Source organism: Carettochelys insculpta, chromosome 14 (genome assembly GCF_033958435.1).
Source record: "Carettochelys insculpta isolate YL-2023 chromosome 14, ASM3395843v1, whole genome shotgun sequence".
Classification (NCBI taxonomy): Eukaryota; Metazoa; Chordata; order Testudines; family Carettochelyidae; genus Carettochelys; species Carettochelys insculpta.
Window position 1 is genome coordinate 1,077,181 of NC_134150.1, and position 21,709 is coordinate 1,098,889.

The window sequence follows — 21,709 nt, forward strand, 5'->3', positions numbered from 1 at the left end:
GGAGGACTTCCACTAGGAAGACCTACAAACAAAAATGGACTCGCTTCACGGCTTGGTGTTCTACCAAACAGCTGGCCCCCCTTTCGGTGCCTATACCTACAATTCTAGAGTATTTACTGGACCTCAAGAGAGGAGGACTCTCGCTATCCTCGTTAAAGGTCCACCTTGCCGCCATCTCGGCGTTCAGACATGAGGAGGAAGGGCACACGGTGTTCGGCCACCCTATGGTTACCAGGTTCCTCAAAGGGTTGATAAACCTCTACCCCCCTCGGAAACCGATTCCACCTTCGTGGAACTTGGACCTAGTGCTTACCACACTGATGGGACCACCGTTCGAGCCCTTGGCCACGGTTCCCCTCCGCCTCCTTACAATTAAGACGACCTTTCTTCTCGCAATTACGTCAGCTCGTAGGGTGAGCGAGCTCGCGGCAGTCATGGCAACGCCACCCTGCACTGTTTTTTCCAAGGAGGCGGTAACCATACGGCTGCATCCAGCCTTTGTCCCCAAAGTTTCTTCCAAGTTTCACATCAACGAACCTATTGTTCTACCCTCGTTTTATCCAAAACCTCATAACTCCAACGAAGAGGCGCGCCTACACCTCCTGGACGTGAGGAGGGCGCTAGCCTTCTACGTAGACAGGACCAAGTCCTTCCGGAAAACGGATAGACTCCTAGTCTCCCTCGCTCCCAAATCGAAAGGAGAGGGTCTCTCCTTGCAGAGAATCTCAAAGCACATTGTATCCTGCATAAAAATGTGCTACGAGCTCAGAAAGACTCCTTTATCGGCCACTCCCAGGGCTCATTCCACCAGGGCGGTGGCGGCATCAACAGCCTTTTTCAAGGGCGTTGCATTAAAAGACATTTGCAGAGCGGCGACCTGGTCGTCCTACGACACCTTCGCCAAACATTACGCCCTTCACAGGGTATTCCAAGAGGATACCCGTCTCTCTGCAGCGGTCCTCTCGGGGACAAGCTGCACATAATCCGATTACCCACCTCCTATCTTGGGTTACTGCTGGGTAGTCACCTATTGTGGAGCACCCACGGGACACTTGAAGAAGAAAGAGAAGTTACTCACCGTAGTAACGGTGGTTCTTCGAGATGTGTCCCCGTGGGTGCTCCACTACCCGCCCATCCTCCCCGCTTCGGATCTCTGTTAGTGTTTTGCAGGGGCACCCGAGGCGGTTGGTCGAGGAACTGGCGGGGACCGGATCGCGCATGTGGCCAGGAGCGCGCAAGGGAGCGGCGCACGCCGGTGCATGCGCGGTCCGGCAGAAACTGCTTGGAAGATCCGATCTGCGGCGCCGGGCAAGCCCGTCACCTATTGTGGAGCACCCACGGGGACACATCTCGAAGAACCACCGTTACTACGGTGAGTAACTTCTCTTTGTTATGTTTATGGTCACTATTTCCAAGTGGTCCTGTAATAGTTACCTCTTGGACCAGATCCTGTGTTCCACTCAGTACTAAATCAAGAATTGCCTCTCCCCTTGTGGGTTCCTGTACCAGCTGCTCCAAGAAGCAGTCATTTAAGGCATCAAGAAATTTTCTCTCTGAGTCCCTTCCTGAGGTGACATGTACCCAGTCAATATGGGGATAATTGAAATCCCCTATTATTACTGAGGTTTTTTATTTTGATAGCCTCTCTAATCTCTCTTAGCATTTTAGCATCACTATCACTGTCCTGGTCAGGGGGTCGATAGTATATCCCTAGTGCTGTATTCACATCAGAGGAAGGAATTGCTATCCATAGTGATTCTATGGAACATATTGATTCATTTAGGATTTTCATTTCATTTGATTCTATATTATCTTTCACATACAGTACCACTCCGCCACCTGCTCGACCCATTCTGTCCTTCTAATATATTTTATATCCTGGTATGATAGTGTCCCACTGATTGTCCTGATTCCACCAGGTTTCCGTGATGCCTATTATGTCAATCTCCTCCTTTGATATAAGGTACTCAAATTCCCCCGTCTTATTAGACAGACCTCTAGCTTTTGTGTAAAAGCACTTTAAAAAACTACCACTATTCATATGCCTACCCTTCCCTGACGTATTGGATTCTTTTATATGTGATTTTTTTCTCATCTGATCTGGTCCATACTTTATCATCGCCCTATTTCTCTTTCTGACTGAATTCTAGAGAATCTCTATCAATGGAGTCTCGCCTAAGAGAAGTCTCTGTCCGATCCACATGCTTCTCCGCACCAATTGGCTTTCCCCCATCTCTTAGTTTAAACGCTGGTCTAAGATCTTTTTAATGTTTAATGCCAGCAGCCTGGATCCACCTTGGTTTAGGTGGAGCCCATCCTTCCTGTATAGGCTCCCCCTACCCCAAAAGTGTCCCCAGTTCCTAATAAATCTAAACCCTTCTTCCCTACACCATCGTCTCATCCACGCATTGAGACTCTGAAGTTCTGCCTGCCTACCTGGCCCTGTGCGTGGAACTGGAAGCGTTTCCGAGAATGCCAGGTAATGTTAGCTCAAATTGTCTGGGAATAAGGAGCAATGTTCCCTCTTAACTTTTTGCATTCGTGTACAGTTTTTATGTGCATCCAGGCATATGTTGATATGCACCACCCAGAGAAACACACGTGGCCAGCTGTGGGTGCTCCTCTAATGAGCTGAGCAGGACCTGACACTCTCCTCAGCTTACAGGGAACACTGGAGTGCCCCTCTTTCCTGCCAGGGAGTGACACCTCTGCTTCTGCCTCTGGAACTGTGGAAGGGCATGGGGCCCATTGTGCACAACCTACAAAGGGAGACTTTTACTTCCAGGCAGGGTGAAATTTTCTTTCACCCTCAGAAATTCTGACTAATGCCGCGCGCTGAATATGGCAGGCACAGGGTAGCATCGAGATCAGGGCAGCTGAAGAGAGATCTTTGAAACGACCTTTTTACATTACCCCTGCATTAGAATGATCAAGTGGGCCTCTTGCCCAGTGTTTCAGTCTCCAGCTATTGACACGGAAAGAGATTGCTCTGAGCAAGCTGCATTAACTACCACAGACGCTTTACAGTACAGATTGCAGTTAAAGCTTATGTGGTTCTGAAAATCCTGGGCAAACCTTCTGTGAAACAAAAACTGCTTTTTAAATGCGTCTCTCTCTCCTCCTGGAAAATAAGTCAATTTACAGACTTTTGTGCTTTTTATGTTTCATATGAGCATGAAAACATAGTGGTTTTAATAAAGCAGCGAGAGGCTCAGCCATCAGACCCAGGGCTCTCCTCTGAAGAGGTTCTGTGCTCTTTGGAGAGCTGGAACTTTTCAACAGGATTAAAATAGACCTCTTACAGCCTGGCGTGGAATGATGAGGTCAGCCTGACAAACACACTCTGCTCTGGTGCTCTTGAAACTTCTAGCTTCTGCATTCTCTTTTCTTTTCGGTGTAACGCACTACCTTGGGGAAACTGAGTGCCGATGATTTCAGGTTATTCTGCGCACGCTAGCTAGCCAAAGTGCGTGGCCAGTTGCCTCCCACAGGAGGAACTGACATCTTCAGCTCCCCTCAGAAGGCATGTCATCCACTCGTTCCAACCCTGGAATATTCTCTAGTCTCTTGCCAGGTGCGTACAGTAACCCAGGTCCTATCCTGTGGTGGAACATTGTGGAAAATACTGTGTATGTAAATAATTCTCTCCTGCATCAGTAAAAGGATATCCGTGTGGGCTTAAAACCCACACATGCATTGGAAAATCAATTTCCCTTCACTTGCTGCTGCTGCAGTTCAAGAGGCTTCCCTCTGGAAGAACTGCGTCACAAGCACTTATTTTGGAATGTCTTCTCTCGCCCCTCCGCTTACTTCCATAGGTGCTTGTCTTGAGTCCGGTTCCTGCCAGGGGAACTCTCAGTCCTGCAGGGTGGTTGTCAGGGAAAGCGAAACCCTTCCTGTATTTTGTTGTAAATGTATCTTTCCTCTGAATGCACATGAGCTCTGAGAGAGGTTTGTGTGATGTTGAGTGTGAGATCAACTGTTCTGTGCCATTTACCCACACCCCTCCCTGCTGTGCTGTGCTCGGGGTCCCAGAGATGTATAATTCTAGCAGACCTGCTTTGTGCTTGTGCAAGGAGAGTCTGCTGACTGTTTCCATGTGAAAAATCTGGGTTATGCGCGTTCATAGCACCAGATGGCCACCCATGCTTAGAGGGCTGCAGATTAGTACAGGGCTGTTGTGTGTCACTCTTTCATCTCCTCCTTTCTCCCTCCTCCCACCATCATCACATTACTGTTGAATGCTCGGGAAGCTGCACCGTGCAGTTTAGCACATGGCATCTTGTCATGTGGAAACATGTTCCTCCAACCTTTTTGAACTCTTCTGTTCTGATGGCTCTTCTCACATTGTCATGGGCTAGGTAATAAATTGGGCTGTGAAGCACTCATCTTTGTCATTGGACCTCCCATACAGTCCGAGAACTTGTTGGCTAGTTAGTATGTGCCCAGCTGCGTTATTTTCCCCACAGATGTTTGGATAGTTGAAGTCCCCACCAAGTCCCGTGCTTTGGATGATTTTGTTGATTGTTTTTAAAAAAGCCTCATCCACCTCTTATTCCTGGCTAAGTGGTCTCTAGTAGACCCCTGCCATGACATCTCCCTTGTTTTTACCAATTTTAACCTTACCCAGGGACTCTCCAACAGGTTTCTCTCCTATGTCCATCTCAGCCTTAGTCCTTAAGATATAAGACAACACCGCCTTCTTTTTCCCTGCCTGTCCTTCCTGAGCAAGCTGTACTCTTCTCTACTGATATTCCAATCATGCGTACTATCCCACCAAGTTTCTGTGATACCAACTATGTCACAAGTGTGTTTATTTACTGGCATGTCAAGTTCTTCCTGCTTATTCCCCATACTTATGGCATTTATATGCAGACAACTAAGATACTGGTTTGATTTTGCCACTTCTCTGTTGGTGCACATAACAAAAGTCGTTCAGCACATGGCCATGAAAATAGAGGGAGCACTGGGTAGCAGCAATCAAACTCTGAAAATCATTCAGGTGTGAAAAGCTGTTTTGTTTCTGCTGTTACCTTGCAGTGAGGCCTAGCAAAGTGGCTTGGGCCTTGACATGATTTTGTGAGGTCTGGGTTAGCTAGAGAATATGAAGTAGGGAACATTTTTAATTAGTTTTATTTTGCAAATGCCACGTGCATGTCTATAGACCAATCACCGAACATGCTGTAATTTTTAAAGTTCTGTTTTCTTTTAAAGGTAAATGGGCATTCACACCCAGCAGATCTGCTGGCCCCTCTGCAACTTGGTGGTCACTTCTGTGGCAAATATTGTTTTACTGCTCTTTAGCTGCTTTAGTGAGTTGGTGCTGGTACAGCCAACGTGAACATTAACAGTTCTATCAGTGGATGAGCCTTCTGCCATCGCCTTGATCGTAATGTAATACCATTTAACATCACTCTTGTGGGTAAAGCACCTCAGCAACCTAACATTGTGGCACTTAATTTCAGAAGGGAGAAATACGCAAACATGAGGTTTGTTAAACAGAAATTAAAAGGTACAGTGCCCAAAGTAAAATCCCTTCAAGCTGCCCAAAAACGATTTCAAAGATCCCATAAAAGCACAACAGACCCCGGAGAAACACACACTCGAGTTGTGCATGGCTCGGGTTAATATGACTCTTAGTGGCAGAAAGCTCGTGCCTGGTGCCAGCTCCCCACCACTCTGAGGAGCAGGGAAGGTGACTAGTGCTGCCGGGCTTGTCAGTTTCCTGGCTGCTGCCCCACTGACGGGAGAGGTTTCCATCGCTCCTGTCAGGGGCAGCAGCTGAGATGCCGCCACTGATAGGAGCAGCTGCTGCCCCTGGGAGGAGCGGAGAAACCACTCTTGTCAAGGGCGGCAGCCGCTCCTGTCAGTGGCGTCAGCCAAGAGTCCGTATCTCAGCTGCTGCCACTGACAGGAGTGTGGAAACTGACCAGGACAGAAGCCCTGGTCAATTTTCCTGGCTCCAGCCAGTGGAGGCGAGCCAGGAACCAGCCTCCCTGCTCCTGTCAGGGGCAGCAGCCAAGAGTCAAACTGCTGCCCATCAGAAGAGGGGGAAACTGCTCTTGTTGGGGGTGGTGGCCTGACTCTTGGCTGCTGCCCCTGAGAGGAGCTGGTTGGCAGAGCCAAGAGTCAGGCTGCTGCATCAGCGCTGGTCAGTTTCCCCTGTCCTATGAGCAGCAGCAGCCCAGAGTCAGGCTCTCAGCTTCCTGCCACTCACAGGAGACAGGAAACTGACCAGTGCTTTTGCTCTGGGCTCCCCAGAGTTGTGCAAAATTTGATTTATGCAGGGTTGTGCAAGAATGCAACCCCCGTGTAAGTTGGGGATCTATTGTATAGCCCCCCCCCCCCCCCAATTAAAAACACAGAGTACCAAACAAAGTGCCACCATGGCTTGGCTTAACCAGGTAAAAGAATCAATGAAAGATAAAAAGGTGTTGTTTGAAAAGTAGAAGTTCAATCCCAGTGAGGCAAATGGAAAGGAGTATAAACTCTGTCAAGTTAAGTGTAAAGGCATAATAAAAACCAAAAAGAAGTTTGAAGGACAGCTATCCAATAACTCAAAGTAATAGCAAAATGTTTTTAAGCATGTCAGAAGTAGGAAGCCTGCTGAACAACCAGTGGGCCCCTGCGTGATCAATATGCTAAGGTAGCACTCAAAGATGAGGCTATTGTGGAAAAACTAAACAAATTCTTTGCTTCCGTCTTCACTGCTGAGGATGTTAGGGAGATTCCCAAACCTGAACCTTTTTTTTAGGTGACACGTCTGAAGAATTGTCCAAGATTGAGGTGTCGTCAGAGGAGGTTTTGGAACAAATTGATAAACTTAATAGTAACTGGTCACTGGGACCAGGTGACATTCATGCAAGAGTTCTGAAAGAGCTCAAATTTGAAATTGCACACTTATTAACTGTGGTTTGTAATTTATCCTTTAGATCAGCTTCTGTACCTCTTGACAGGAAGATAGCTAACGTGACTCCAATATTTAAAAAGGGCTCTGGAGGTGATCCTGGCAATTACAGACCAGTAAGTCTAACATCAATACTGGGAAAATCAGTTGAAACTATAGTAAAGAATAAAATTGTCAGAGACATAGATGAACATAACTTGTTGGGGAAAAGTCAGCATGGTCTCTGTAATGGAAGATCATGCCTTACTATTCTACTAGAGTTCTTTGAGGTGGTCAGTAAGCATGTGGACAAGGGGAATCTAGTGGATACAATGTAGTTAGATTTCCAGGAAGTCTTTGATAAGGTTCCTCACCGAGTAAAATAAGTTGTCATGGGATAAGAGGGAAGGTCCACTCATGGTCTGAAGACTGGTTAAAAGACGTGAAACAAAAAGGGTAGCGATAAATTGGTAAGTTTTCAGAATGGAGAGGGGTAACTAGTAGAGTCTGTACTGGGACCAATCCTATTCAACCTGTTTATAAATGAATTGGAAAAAGGTGTAAAGAGTAAGGTGGAAAAATTTGCTGCTGATACTAAACTGTTCAAAATAGTTAAGAGCAAAGACTGTGAGGAGCTTCAAAAAGATCTCTCAAAACTAAGTGATTGGGCAACAAAATGGCAAATGAATTTTAATGTTCATAAGTGTAAAGTAATGCACATCAGGGGAAAAAAATCCCAACTATGCATATAGAACAATGGGGACTAATTTAGCTATAACCACTCAGGGAGAGATCTTGGAGTCATTGTGGATAGTTCTCTGAAAACATCCACTCAATGTGGAGCAGCAGTCAAAAAGGCAAACAGAATACAAAGAATCATTAAAGGGATAGAGAATAAGACGGAGAGTATCTTACTGCCGCTGTATAAATCATGGCACGCCCACATCTTGAATATTGCATATAGGTGTAGTCGCCTCATCTCAAAAAAGATATTTTTGCATTGGAAAAGGTTTGGAAAAGGGTGACAAAAAAGAGGTGTTTGGAATGGGGCTATATGAGGAAAGATTAAAAAAGATGGGGACTTCTTGGCTTAGCAAAAAGGAGACTGGTGGGATATGACAGATCTATAAAATCGTGACTGCTGTGGAAAACGTGAATAAGGAGAAATTTTATTTACTTGTGTTCATAACAAAAAAACTAGGGGTGACCAAATAAAATCAATGGGTAGCAGATTTAAAACTAGCAGAAGGAAGTTTTTCTTCATGTAGCACACAATTGGCCTGTGGAGCTCCTCGCCGGAAGAGGTTGTGAAGACCAAGACTTTAACAGGGTTCAAAAAAGAACTAGATAAATTCATGTAGCTCAGGCCCATCAATGGATGTTAGCCAGGAAAGGTAGGAGTGGTGTCCCTGGCCTCTGTTTGTCAGAGGTTAGAAATGGATGTCAGCAGAGGGATCACTTTTGTGATTACCTGTTCTGTTTACTCCCTCTGGGGCATCAGGTGGTGGCCTCTGTTGGAAGACAGGCTACTGGGCTAATGGACGTTTGGTCTGACCCAGTGTGGCTGCTGTTATGTTCATATGTTCACTGTACCTCTGAAAAGCTTGGGAAGACAACGGAGTGGTAGAAATACACCTCAGGGCAGAATATGGCTGTGAAATCTTTATTACTGGGGGTAATGCACAAGAGGCAACGTGAGCAGGGTGGGTCTCAGACCCCAGGCTGACTGCATTTGCTAGGTTGTCTTTGTTTCATATGTAATTAGTGCACATTTGGTCTGGAGTTTCTGGGAGCCAACACACCTGGATCCTAATGGGACCAATTTTAGAGTCTCTGTTCAGAGCACAAACCACAATTTACAGTCTCACTACCCCTTTTTTGTGTGCTGTGTCTGTGGCCCAGAAGGTGCCAAACTAAATGAATTCACATTTGTGATGTGATTGTTTCTTTCCCCTAATTCTCACCAGATAGCGAGTGTGCAAACAGCAGTCTCTCAAAGCTGCGTTGGCCTTCTTTGCCGAGGGGGAGGGGGAGTGTGAAGGGGCTCCCTCACTACTGCATGAAGAGCCACATCTGTCCCCTTAGCTAGTTGAGAAGGTAGGATGTAGCTGGAACTGAATGGAACCTAAATCTGGGTTAACAAAAGCAAAGGTGTGGCACCCTGAAGTAGTCTCGGCTCCAGACTTGGAGCAGGTTAAAAATGTTTTACAAACCTGAATATAACAGAACTGGGTTTTAAAAGACTGTTATGAAAGAAAGTGTTGGGTTCGTTTGCTTGTCATTTGGCTGCTGGGTGGAAAGCTTCGCGCGCCAGTAATGTAGAGCTAGGCCGGTGGGTAAAAGTGACAAGGCCTAGAAACCGACTCACCTAGTTTTGCCACTGAGTTGAACAAAGTGGTAATAACATAGCCACCAACAGCACAAAATGCAGCCACCAGCATTTGTGTCAGCCTGGTCATTGTGAGCACATCACACCAGCTCACTCCTGGCTGCACTGACCAGAGGGTAATGTTCAAGGTCTGTGTCCTGATATTTAAGGATTGACTGTAACTACCTGTCTGCTCCTCCCCCTCCATGATCATGGCCTCCCACAGCACTTCTTTTGGTATGTGTAATTTTGTGGGAGGCTTCAGGCATTGCAATAAGTGGCAAATAACTAAGACTGAACCCTCAGGACCTGACTAGTGCTGGACCATGAGAGGTCAATATTGTCTAGCAGCATCACCAACACTTCCACTGCTTAGTGGGCTCTGAGAAGACGTTTAGGGGTAAATTAAGGCTCAGAACACTGAGAGCCAGGACTGGTGGCTGTATTTAAAAAAAAAACAAACAAACAAAAAACTTTGTGGGACCACAAGAGACTTAGCCAGATGTCCACTGATCATGGGTGTGGCCAATTAAAATCATGCTGGACCATGGGTGTTGCTGGACTAGAGAGGTTCAGCCTGTATCTACAAGCCGTAATCTGTGATCGTGTTAAGGCAGATCAACGTTGTATTTTACAAACACAAAAGTTAGAGACTCTGCAGTGGCACTCCACAATGACCAGGTTTATGCTAGCTCTGGCTTCAGTTTTGATTGAAAGAGGATGGCTGTTTTGTAGAAACCAGGGAAAAATAGACGTGTTTTTTTTGTTTGTTTTTCAGTGACATCATGATCAGCACTTACTTGCTGAGAGGGATGTAAAAATCCACATGTAATAAGTTAACCAGTTAAACACTGGGTTTAACTAGTGAACCCTTAAATCTGGTGGGCCGGGGGTGGGAGGTTGCTGGGGAGCCCTGATCAGGGACCAGGGTTGCTGTGGCCTGGCTAGACCATCCCAGTCTGTGGTGCTTTTACAGGTTGTAGGAGCTTTGTCCCAGCTGGAGCAGCCCTGGTCTGTGGCAGAGCTGGAGAAGCCTCCCCAGTGGAGCTGCTCTGACTGAGCTGCAGTGTCCCCCACCAGTGGCAGCCCCTTGGATGATCTAGCTCCTACCGGTTAACCAGTTGGTTGTTAACATCCCTCGTTGGAGACACGGCATTGGTTTGAAATTGGGACATGCAAGGGCATGGTGAGGTGACGAAACACATCTCCTGAACCCAATCAGATGTGTGGTGTTCCAGGAGCTGGAGGGCACAGGATTGTTAGGGCTGGTCTGGGGAGAGGAGATGGACTCTGAGGGTGCTCTGACTGTGAAAATGAGCTATGAATGAGAGAAAAGCAAGGTACAAACTACAAGTCTGTTGTAAACATCAGTAAAAGGGGTTTCAAATGTCTTTCCTGCTGTTTTTCTTCTTCAGCGTTAAGGGCACGTTGAATAAAGCTCTCCCCAGCCTCTGAATTGGTTTTCGAAAAGCCTCTTTGAGTGAGTGAAATGTATGTGGAATGACGTTCCCCTGTGGAAGAGCAGTAAGCCAGGCTAAAGTGTGCATTAGTGTCTCTTGAGGAGCTCTCCGGAGATGGAAAGCGTAAGTTCATGCCCCTGAGAAGTGCCCATGCTGGCCTGGCTTAGTGCTATCATCTAAAATAAGGAAGAGGGTGTGGGTGTGGGTGTGCGCACGCGCGCGCGCACCTAAGTAATAGTATACATGATTTGCTACACAATGGGGTCTGGTCTGTCTGCTCACAGGAGTGAAGGAAAGAAATCATAGTGAGTCCGAATCACAGTGTTTTGTCAATCTCTTTTTTGTGGCTGGGGGAAAAGAAATAGCCACCTGACCTGGCTTTCAGTGTTACTTTACGCTTAGGTCTTGTGTCTCACTGGAAGAACATTCCTGCTCTTCTTTTAAGTCGGTCAGCTTGTACTGGCTTACAGTTTCTCCTGGTTAAATTTCTGAATGAGTTGGATAGACGGGGATGATTTTGAGATGTTGGGCAGTTTCTTAACTGCTCTGCTTTTGTTGGAAAATGTGTGTGGTGAAGCGATTCATATTTGAATGGTGTAGACACCCATCTAGCAATGCAGTGTAACCAGCGCTGGTTACAGCTGGGAGGCCAGGCCTACACTAAAGGGGAAGCTGAATAAAGATACACACCTCCAGTTAATTACACAGCTGGAGTCAGTGTCCTTTAATCCAAGCTTCCACCCTGCCTCGGCTGGGGAAGGTCAACGGGAGCAAATGCTCTCATCAGCTTCCCTTACTCCTCATGAGGAGTGGCAGTACCGACGCTGACCAGGCGCCCTGTGTTGGAGTTAGCACGTCCCCACCAGATGTACTAAATCAGCTCCAGAAGATCAGCCATGGCGGCATCAATCTTCTCCATAGCAAAGATGTGCCCTAATGGTACCTGTGTACCACACTGCAGCAATCGTTGGGCTGGTGGGGCTGAAAATTGCAGGGTGCAGCTTCCTATTTGGGCCAGAGCTTGGGCTCTGAGACTCAGCCAGGGGCAGTCTCAGAGGACAGGTTCCAAACCAAGTGGGAATATCTGTAGCACTCTTTTGAGCCCAGTAGCCCAAGTGCTGCCAGCCCTGTCCAGAAAGGAGCTGTTGCTACACGAGAGCAGCAGAGCCAGCAGATGGGGCAGGACAGCGTGAAGAGCCCTGCTGTGATTCAGGGACCCAAAGAATACAGTGAAGCTGAGTGCAGGTGTGCAGCAAGTATGTAACTGCAGAAATAATACCTGGAACTCCATTTGGGGGCAGAGGGCAGAAGATGGGTTTGGGTTTTAAAAGGCTAGCATGGAAACTTCTCCAGGTTTTGGAGCTGAATTTAGTGTTCACCTAAATGAAGGAGTAATATCAGTGCCCTGAGTCTGGCAGAATGGTGATGAGACTGAGTGCTATGCAGGTTTCCCCACAGTGCTGCCATGGCTGAGTCCTTATCGGCAGGGTGCCTGGGTCTCCTCTGGCCAGGTGCTGACATTTTGCCAGCTGATGTGAAAAGTCTGTGAAATGAATACACTTAATGAACAAACTTCTTGAGGGACTAGGGCCTGCAAAATGCTAAGCTCCTCTCACTTGTGGCCTCTGCAGCATATATTCTTATTTCTTTTTAAAGAAAGGAGTTTAATTAAATAAAATCAAAGATATGTACAAGACAGCAGGTGAAACCACCAGTAGCATAAACAGATCAATAAACTGATTTGTGTCTGCTGACCAGAAGAGATTTCTAATTACAAGTACTCCACACTCCCTGCCACTGAGGGAAGGAGAGTAATTGGAAGTAGAAGAAATCCAATTCGTGTTTGTTTGGAGGTGGTTTTTGTTTAGTTTAATTCAGCTGAGCTGGTGAAACAGGCTCCTCTGTGGCTGAGGTTGGTTACTTATTCGAAGGGTGAGGCTATTTTACAGATTTCTTCAATTCAGTAGTACAAGTTCAGATACGCCAGCTTCTAAAATGGCATGAAACGTCCCCATTCACGTCTACCCCTGGTGTTTAGAAAGTTCTTCACAGACATTCCCTGTGTGCCTCCCCCCGCCCCGCCTCTTAATTTCAATGCCTTATTGGGGTTTGGACCTGTCTGAGTGGCAGAACGGGCTCTTAGATCATGCCAGGTGACATGGCCATCTGACTATGAACAGGTCTGCATGGGAAAAAATGACACACTCCCGTGTGTGATGTGAAGCTTCATGTCTATGCAAACAGCTGCTGCACAACAGCCCTAACCTCATTGCCCAAATGCACCCGTTTGAATGCGCAGTTGTGACGAGCGGGTTGGGCTGAATGTTACCTTTGAACCATCCCCGCGGGAAGGACAGTGGCTGCGTTCCTACACTTCCAGGACTCTTGTTCTGGCCGCAGGGCAGATCTGCCTGCCTGATGACCTGGGGCATGCCTTTGGATCAGTGTTTCCCAATTTTATTTGGCCACGGAACCTCTTTAAGCTTGAAATAATTTTGCAGACGGCCATTCCCAGGCTGTACCCCCATACCTGCACCCCCATCTCCAGGCTCTACCCGCCATCCTCATGCCGGGTTTGGGAGGGGGTCCTTGCAAGGCAGCCTTATGGCCTGTGCTGGGTTTGCACTGTTTTAACTGGGCTGGTTTTTAAACTGGTGCAGCTTCTGTGAGAGGACAGGGTCTTAGTTTCCCACTGGTAAAATAAGGCTAAGAACTTTCTTCTCTCCTGCCTTGTCTGTCTTGTCTAGCTAGACTGCGAGTTGTTGGAGTCTCTTCCTTGTGGTTACACAGTGTGTGGAGTTCCTTGAGTTGGGGCCCTAATTGGAACAAGACCAACACATGGCTTTATTTAACCTTTTCTCTCCGGGACAGATCCCCCAAGTGCCATGGTGTATGGACTATGATGTGAGTATTACTTGGTGCACCATGGTAAAACTGAGCCTTTCTCCTGGTTTGCTCCCGGCTGCAGTTAAGGCTGCTCCTAGTGTGTGGTAAGGCAGTCCCACATCAGGCTAGAGTGAAACGCAGGGTTGAGGGGGAACATCTGTGGTAGGATGAAGTTTCATCTTTTCTTCCAGTGGCAGGAACCAGAGTTGGCCTCAGATGAACAGACCAGACCAGACCAGATCAGGGACCAGTCCTGAGATGCACTTGGCTTTACACCCGTTAAACGCGTAGACTTAAGGCCAAAAGGCACCATTGTGATGGTCTAGCTCATGGTTTCCCAAGCTGGGGTGCGTCTGAAGAAATTCTGGGGTGCGGGGAGGTGACCCAGCCCCCCTCATCATGCCTCCACCTCAAGAAAGAGCCAGCCTTTGCTTCCAGCTCTCAGCCGCTGCCATTTTACGTGGGCGACCCAGCACAGCCGCTATAAAAAGCAGGCAGCTGGCGAAGACCCATGTGGAGCTAGCTGCTTCATGCAAAGGTGAGCGAGTGTAGGTTGGGGTGGGGTGGAGGGGGATGTTGGGGTTAGAGGGGAGCTGGGGGTGCCTGACTCAGGGGATGGGGATGGGGTAAGAGCTGGGGCTGGTGGTGCCTGGCTTTGGGGGAGGGGAGTGGCTTGGACAGACAGCTCGTGGGGCTCAGATGGGCAGCTTGCAGGGCTTGGGCAGCTGTCCCTGGCAGCACGGGGCTTGGTTGGCAGGTGTCTGGCCCTGTCCATGTGGGTCTTGGGCAGCTGGCCCATGCGGCCGGCTCCGGCAGCGTGGGGCTCGGGCAGCTGGCCCATGCGGCCGGCTCCGGCAGCGTGGGGCTCGGGCGGCTGTCCTGCAGCTCACGGGGCTCAGGTGGCTGGCTCATGACAGGCAAGCGGGTGCCTGGCCCCAGCAGTGTGGGGCTCAGTCGGCTCAGGTGGGCAGCTCTTGGCAGCACAGGGCTCAGGCAGGCGGGCGGCTGGTGTGGGCAGCTCTGAAGGCTGGCACAGGGCTCAGGCAGCTGGGGCTTTACCGGACACCCATGAGGGGCCAAGAAAAGCTATTTGTGCTTGTTTTTAATTTTAAATAAAGTTTTTATATTGAGTTTTTGTGTTTATTTTAAATTGCAAATTGAATTTTTTGTTAAGGGGGGGTTGGATGATGGTAAAGAAGAGGTGGAGGGCATGAGGTTTCTCAAAAATCAAAAGGGCGGAGCGTGATGCTGAAAAGTTTGGGAGCCACTGATCTAGTCTGACCTCCTGAACCTCACAGACCATAGAACCTCACCCACCCCTCTCTTGTCATAGACCCAGAGTCTCTGGCTGAATTACACAAGACCTCTCATCATGGTTTACAGACTGCAAATTACAGAAGAGCAACTGTTTAAATTAGTTCAGACTGGCAAATGGCCTGTGTCAAAGCTGCAGAAGAAGGCAAACAGCTCCAAGGTCTCCGCTGGTGGAACCTGCGGAAAACCTCCTTCCTGACCCTGTGAAGCGGGTCTGTCCCAGGAAAGCTCGTCACCAAGTAAATCATTTTGTCAGTCTTTAAAGTGCTACGTTTCTGCTGTTTTGTTTTGTTGGAGTACAGACTAACGGCTACGTCTCTGTTCCTGAATATGGTGATCAGTTGTATCCTGAGCATGTAGGTGACACCTTCTAGCAAGATACCAGGGAAATAATTTTCTGTAGTAATTCAGAGCCCTCTTCCTATCCCCTGACCACTGGCAATAAAAATGATCCTATCCGTCAGGCCAAAGGTCCATTTAGCCCAGTATCCTGTCTTCTGATGGTCACTGCCAGGTGCCCCAGAAGGAATGAACAAAACAGGGAATCAAGTGATCCATCCTCTGTTGCCCCTTCCCAGCTTCTGGCAAGCAGGCTAGGGACACCCTCCTAGCCCATTGTGGCTAATAGCTGTTGATGGACCTAACCTCCGTGAATTTATCTTGTTCTTTTCTGAACCCTTTTTATAGCCTTGGTCTTCACAACATCCTCTGACAAAGAGAGCCACGTATCGACTGTGTTGTGTGAGGAAGTACTTCCTTTGGTTTGCTTTAAAGCTGGGATCTGTTTATTTCATTTGGTGGTGTTCCCTTCCCAGGCCCCCTCCCAGTTCTTCTATTATAAGACGGTATAAATAGCAATTCCTTATCTACTTTCTCTACACCAGTCATGGAACTTAACTATCTTGAGTAGTTTTGTATCATCTGCAAATTTTGCCACCTCACTGTTTACCCCCCTGTTTTTTCAGGTCATTATGAACATGCTGAATAGAACGGGGCCCAGTAGAGACCCTGCTCTCCATTCTGAAAATTTCTGATTAATTCCTGCCCTTCGTTTGCTATCTTTTAGCCAGCTACCAATCCGTGAGACGACCCTCCCTCTTATCTCATGGGTTTACTTTGCTTGAGAGCCTTTGATGTGAGACTTTGTCAAAGGCTTTCTGAAGATCTAAGTAGACTGTATCCACTGGAATTCCCTCGTTCACATGCGTGTTGACCCCCTTAGAGAATTATAGTAGATTGGTGAGGCACAATTTCCCATTTTTTTGAGAAAAAAGTTGAATTTTCCCCCAACAAACTGTTTGTGTGTGTCTGACAGTATTGTTCTTCACTGTAGTGTCAATCTTTGTGTGATATTGAAATCAGGCTTACTGGGCAAAGACAAGCTGCAGACAGGCCATGTGACGTTTGAGGCATTCTCCCCAGGATCATGCAGGAAATCTGGCAGAGCAGGGAATTGAATCCAAGTATCTCAACTTCCAGGCTGCCACCTTGCCATACCATCCTTAGCCTTCTAGTGATCCCATTAATCTCTGTTAGTTTCTCCCATTTAGCTAATTCTTAGGTTAGCAATGATCAGAAGGCTTTGCATCTCTCTTGAGAGGAAGAGAGGATTTGCTTTTGGCAGAGAGCATTTAAAATTGGTTCCTGGTCATTTTGTAAAAGAACATTCTTTCAGACTACTTGCAGTGTGTGGACTGCACATTTTAAACCAGCTGAGCTCTTCTTTCCTGCCCAAGGAAAAAGAGAGATGCAGAAAACCTTATTTATTGGTCAGCTAGCAGAATTCACACTTGGTTTTATTATCAAAACAAAAAAGAAGTCAAGTAGCACTTTAAAGACGAACAAAATAATTCATTAGGCGAGCTTTCGTGGGACAGACCCACTTCTTCAGACCGTAGCCATACCAGAAGAGACTCAATATTTAAGGCACGGAGAACCAAAAACAGTAATCAAGGGGGACAAATCAGAAAAACGTGATCAAGGTGAGCAAATCAGAGAGTAGAGGGGTTAGAAGGTGCGGGGGGAGGTCAAGAATTAGATTAAGCCAAGTATGCAAACGAGTCCCCATAGTGACTCAGAACATTCCCATCCCAGTTCAAACCACGTGTTAATGTGCCGAATTTGAATATAAAAGACCGCTCGGCTATTTCCCTTTCAAGAGTGGTGTGAAAATTTTTCTTCAGTAACACGCAAACTCTTATGTCATTAACAGAATGGGCCACTCCATTAAAATGTTGACTGACCGGTTTGTAGATCTGGAGAGTTTTTATGTCTGTTTTGTGCCCATTAACTCTTTGTCTAAGGGAGTTAGAAGTCTGTCCAATGTACAAAGTGTCTGGACATTGTTGGCACATGATAGCATATATCATGTTAGTTGAGGAACATGAGAGTGTGCCCGTGATTCTGTGAGTAACCTCGTTAAGTCCAGTGATGGTATTTCCAGAAGACATGTGGACAAAGCTGTCAGCGGTCTTTGTTGCACGGAAAGGTTCCAGGACTGGTATTCCTGGGGTATAGACCGTGGCTGTTGGTGAGGATCCTCATGAGGCTGGGAGGTTGTCTGTAGGAGAGAACAGGCATGTCACCCAGGGCCTTCTGGAGTGTGGCATCCTGATTAAGGATAGGTTGTAAGTCTTTAATAATTCATTGCAGTGGTTTGAGTTGGAGGCTGTAGGTGATGACCAGTGGTGTTCTGTTCTTCGCTTTTTTGGGCCTATCTTGGAGTAGCTGGTCTCTGGGTATTTGTCTGGCCCTGTCGATTTTTATTTCTCCTGGTGGGTAATTCAGGTTTATGAATATTTGGTAAAGATCTTGTAGTTTTTGGTCTCTGTCAGTTGGATCAAAGCAAATGCGATTGTACCTAAGGGCTTGACTGTAAACAATGGATCTAGTTGTGTGTGCAGGATGGAAGCTAGAAGGGTGTAAGTAAGTATAGCGATCAGTGGGTTTCTGGTACAGTGTGGTACCGATCAGGCCATCCTTGATTTATTTGTACTGTAGTGTCCAGGAAATGTATCTCTTGCATGTTGTAATCGAGGCATAAGTTGATGGTAGGGTGCAGATTGTTAAATTCTCTGTGGAATTCCTCTAGAATCTCTGTACCATGGGTCCAAATCATAAAGATGTCATCAATGTATCTTAAGTAGAGGAGGAGCAATAGGGGACGAGAGCTGAGGAATCGTTGTTCCAGGTCAGCCATAAATATATTAGCATATTGTGGGGCCATGCGGGTGCCCATAGCAGTTCTACTAATCTGGAGGTATAAATTGTCCCCAAAACGGAAATGATTGTGTATGAGAACAAAGTTACAGAGGTCAGACACCAGATTGGCTGTGGCGGCATCAGGGATGGTATTCCTGATTGCTTGTAATCCGTCTTTATGTGGAATATTAGTGTACAGAGCCTCTACATCCATTGTGGCAAGGATGGCGTTATCAGGAACTTTTCCTATGTTTTCTAACTTCCTGAGGAAGTCAGTGGTATCTTGGTGATAGCTGGGAGTGTTGGTGGCATAGGGTTTGAGGAGGGAGTCCATGTAACTGGATAGTCTAGCGGTAAGGGTTCCAATAGTTGAAATGATAGGGTGTCTGGGGTTTCCAGGTTTGTGGATTTTGGGAAGTAAATAGAATAATCCAGGCTGCGGTTCAGAGGGTGTGTCTGAGTTAATGAGGTTCTGAGTAGCAGCAGGGAGTTCCTTCAGTAGTTGTTGTAATTTCCTTTGGAATTCCACAGTGGGATCAACGGAGAGAGGTCTGTAAAATGTAGTGTTGGAGAGTTGTCTGGCTGCCTCCTGTTCATAGTCTGACTTGTTCAGGATGACAACAGCACCCCCGTTGTCAGCTGGTTTGATTATAATGTCCTCTGGGTTATTTCTGAGACTCTGGACAGCATACCGTTCAGCATAGTTGAGATTGTGTCTCATTTGGCGTTGTTTGTGTGTAATGTCAGCCTGAGCATGGTTGCGGAAGCACTGTACATAGAAATCCAGACTTTCACTGTGACCCTCGGGGGGAGTCCACATAGAGTTCTTCTTTTGTTGTTGTTGGGGGGGTCGAAAGAGTCAGACTGTTGTTCATAGGTGTGCTGGAAAAATTCCTTTAGATGGAGGTGGCGAAAGAAGGCTTCAGGGTCACCACAGAATTGTATTAAGTTCGTGGAGGAGGTAGGGCAGAAGGAAAGACCCCGGGATAAGAGAGACTCTTTTGCTGGGCTGAGTTGGTAGCTGGAAAGGTTAACAATGTTGTTAGTTGAGCCATCGTTATTGTCTTTGAAGTATCCTGAGGTATGAAGTAATGTAGAAAACTTATTCTCTTTTCTTTTTTTTAGAAAGTGGAAGTGTGTTTTATAAATTTCTTGTCTTGTACAAGTAAAGCCTCGTTCTGTGGGGTCTTGCGTGGATGCCTGTTTGTTGATGATGATTTCAAATTCAGAGAGTTCATTTTTAATCATCTTTTGTTTATTGTAAAGGATTTTGATCAAGTGGTTCCTCAGTTTCTTAGAGAGTGTGGGGCATAGATGCTTGCTGTAGTCAGTGTAGTACGTTTATTGTAATGAGTTTTTTACTGTCAGCCCCGTGGGTACAGTGTCCATTTTCTTGCATTTGGAGAGAGAGATGTCTGTCTGGATATGGGCAAGTTTTTGCATGTAGTTGATGGATCTCCATTCCAAACGGCTAAATGTAATGCCTTGCATGTTGAATAGTAACAGAGAGGGAGCCATGCTAGTCTATATACTACCAAAACAAAAAAGAAGTCAAGTAGCACTTTAAAGACGAACAAAATAATTTATTAGGCGAACTTTTGTGGGACAGACCCACTTCTTCAGACCATAGCCATACCAGAAGAGACTCAATATTTAAGGCACAGAGAACCAACAACAGTAATCAAGGAGGACAAATCACAAAAAAATGATCAAGGTGAGCAAATCAGCGAGTAGAGGGGTTAGAAGAAGGTGGGGGGGGAGGTCAAGAATTAGATTAAGCCAAGTATGCAAACATATGTATTGACACCACACCAAATTGTTACATGTCTGTTCCTTGGCTTAGTTGGGGTGATGGTATCCTTGTCTAGCTCATTTCATCACTCATATGTTGAGATCCAGGCAGGTATTTTTGAGTGCTGCTGGGTATTTATTCATCACATAGAGTGTTTAAACTATGACAGTGATAGAAGTGACAAAAAAGTGTGTATGAGCGACACACACACACACACACACACACACAACATGCAATTTCATAGATCTGCCATCACATGGAGGGAATCCACAATCTCAGTTTTATTCTATATCATGCACCAGCTATACTATCCTCTTCACCTTATTTCTGCTACGATTTCTGTTCAGTATTTTTCCTGTCTTCTCCATGGCCTGTACCCTTAGACTTACAGCACACAAGGAATTTTCAAAATTCTGTTTTGTGCTGTTAACACATTTTGTCAGACATAAAAATATGAACACAAAGCGTAAGTTGCAGCAAACACGAGAGCTGTTTGTGCTGCTGTTAACTTGTGTGGCAGTACCTTCATATGTTCCTGGAAAGGAAGGGGAACTTGGTGATGCACTTTTTCAGCAGGGAATGGATCCCTTGGTTGATTACCTGCTCTGTTCATTCCCTCTGGGGCTTCTGGCATTGGCCCCTGTTAGAAGACAGGATACCAAGCTAGATGGATCTTTGATCTGACCCAGTCTGGCCGTTCTTAGGTTCTTTCAAATTGCAGTGTTTTGCGGGTGTGTTTTTCCCTACGTTGCTGGTATGGTTTATGGAAATTCCTTGTATTTACAACACTGTTGACTTGAGAACACGTTCTTTGGCGTATGTGTGTGATTTGTCAGCTAATTTGAGTACACCAGTGACGTACTCTGTCATTTAGAGGTAGTGGACCCTGGTAATTTATTCAGATCACAGATAGCCTGGAGCCTTGTCACACTTACACATGTGGGGGAGGCAGACTAGACCTCAGCTTGGGAACCTACCTTGTCTTGAGTTTGGGTTTGATGTGGGGCCCCTGATTGCTAGTTGTGCTCCTCAGGGAGAGGGCAGCAGGAGTGGGTTTGTGATCCTAGGCGAGGATACGTCCAAATCGCTGTCTTTGTAGAGCCAGCTAGGCCGCATGCTCTTCCTTTTCCCAGGGCTATGCCTAGGGATGCGGTGTAGCCACTAGTGGGCATTTGAGTTCCAGTCTGACACGGAGCAGCACTTGGCTCAGAAATGAAACTGAGAGGGGAGATGAGTCAATTCCCTGCTGGAGCTGTCCAGCATCTGAACAAACAGGGCACTCGGGGTGACCTGAGAGTATGGTGTCATTCACACACATTCACGCCATGGTGACTCGCTCAGAATAACAGGCATTTGTATGACGGGTGTGGGGAGGTGGGGGCGGCAGTGGCCTGGGGTGAGATCAGAAAAGTTTAGTCTGCGAGTAAAAACATTTGTTCATTTGGAAGGTTAGTGGAAATAAGTAAAGGGATGTCAGTCAGCGCATAAGAAATCGGGAGAAATCTGAGGTGTTCCCTGTAAGCTGAGTGCTGGGTGCCCACCCAGAAGAGGTTCGGGTGCTGCCCAGCTGGTTAACAGAGTGCCCCTGGATGGAAAAAATGTAGAAGATCTGCTGGTAACCAGCCTCAGCTGTGCATTACAGTCAGTGTGTGTGTGTGTGTGTGTGAGAGAGAGAGAGAGAGAGAACATGCGCACAACATAGGCATTGTTAAAGCTCTCTCAGTATTGGTCAGTCTGTCTTGAGATGTCTTAGGTATGTGTCTGAAAAGCAGACTGAGCTATGGGAATGTGCCTTGACAAAC

General features: G+C 46.7%; 1 protein-coding gene across 5 annotated transcripts in view; it reads left to right on the forward strand.

Moving 5' to 3' along the window:
* Positions 1-21,709, forward strand: part of PSKH1 (protein serine kinase H1) — an 80,805-nt gene that overhangs the window by 45,697 nt on the left and 13,399 nt on the right. The gene's annotated exons all lie outside the window — the stretch shown is intronic.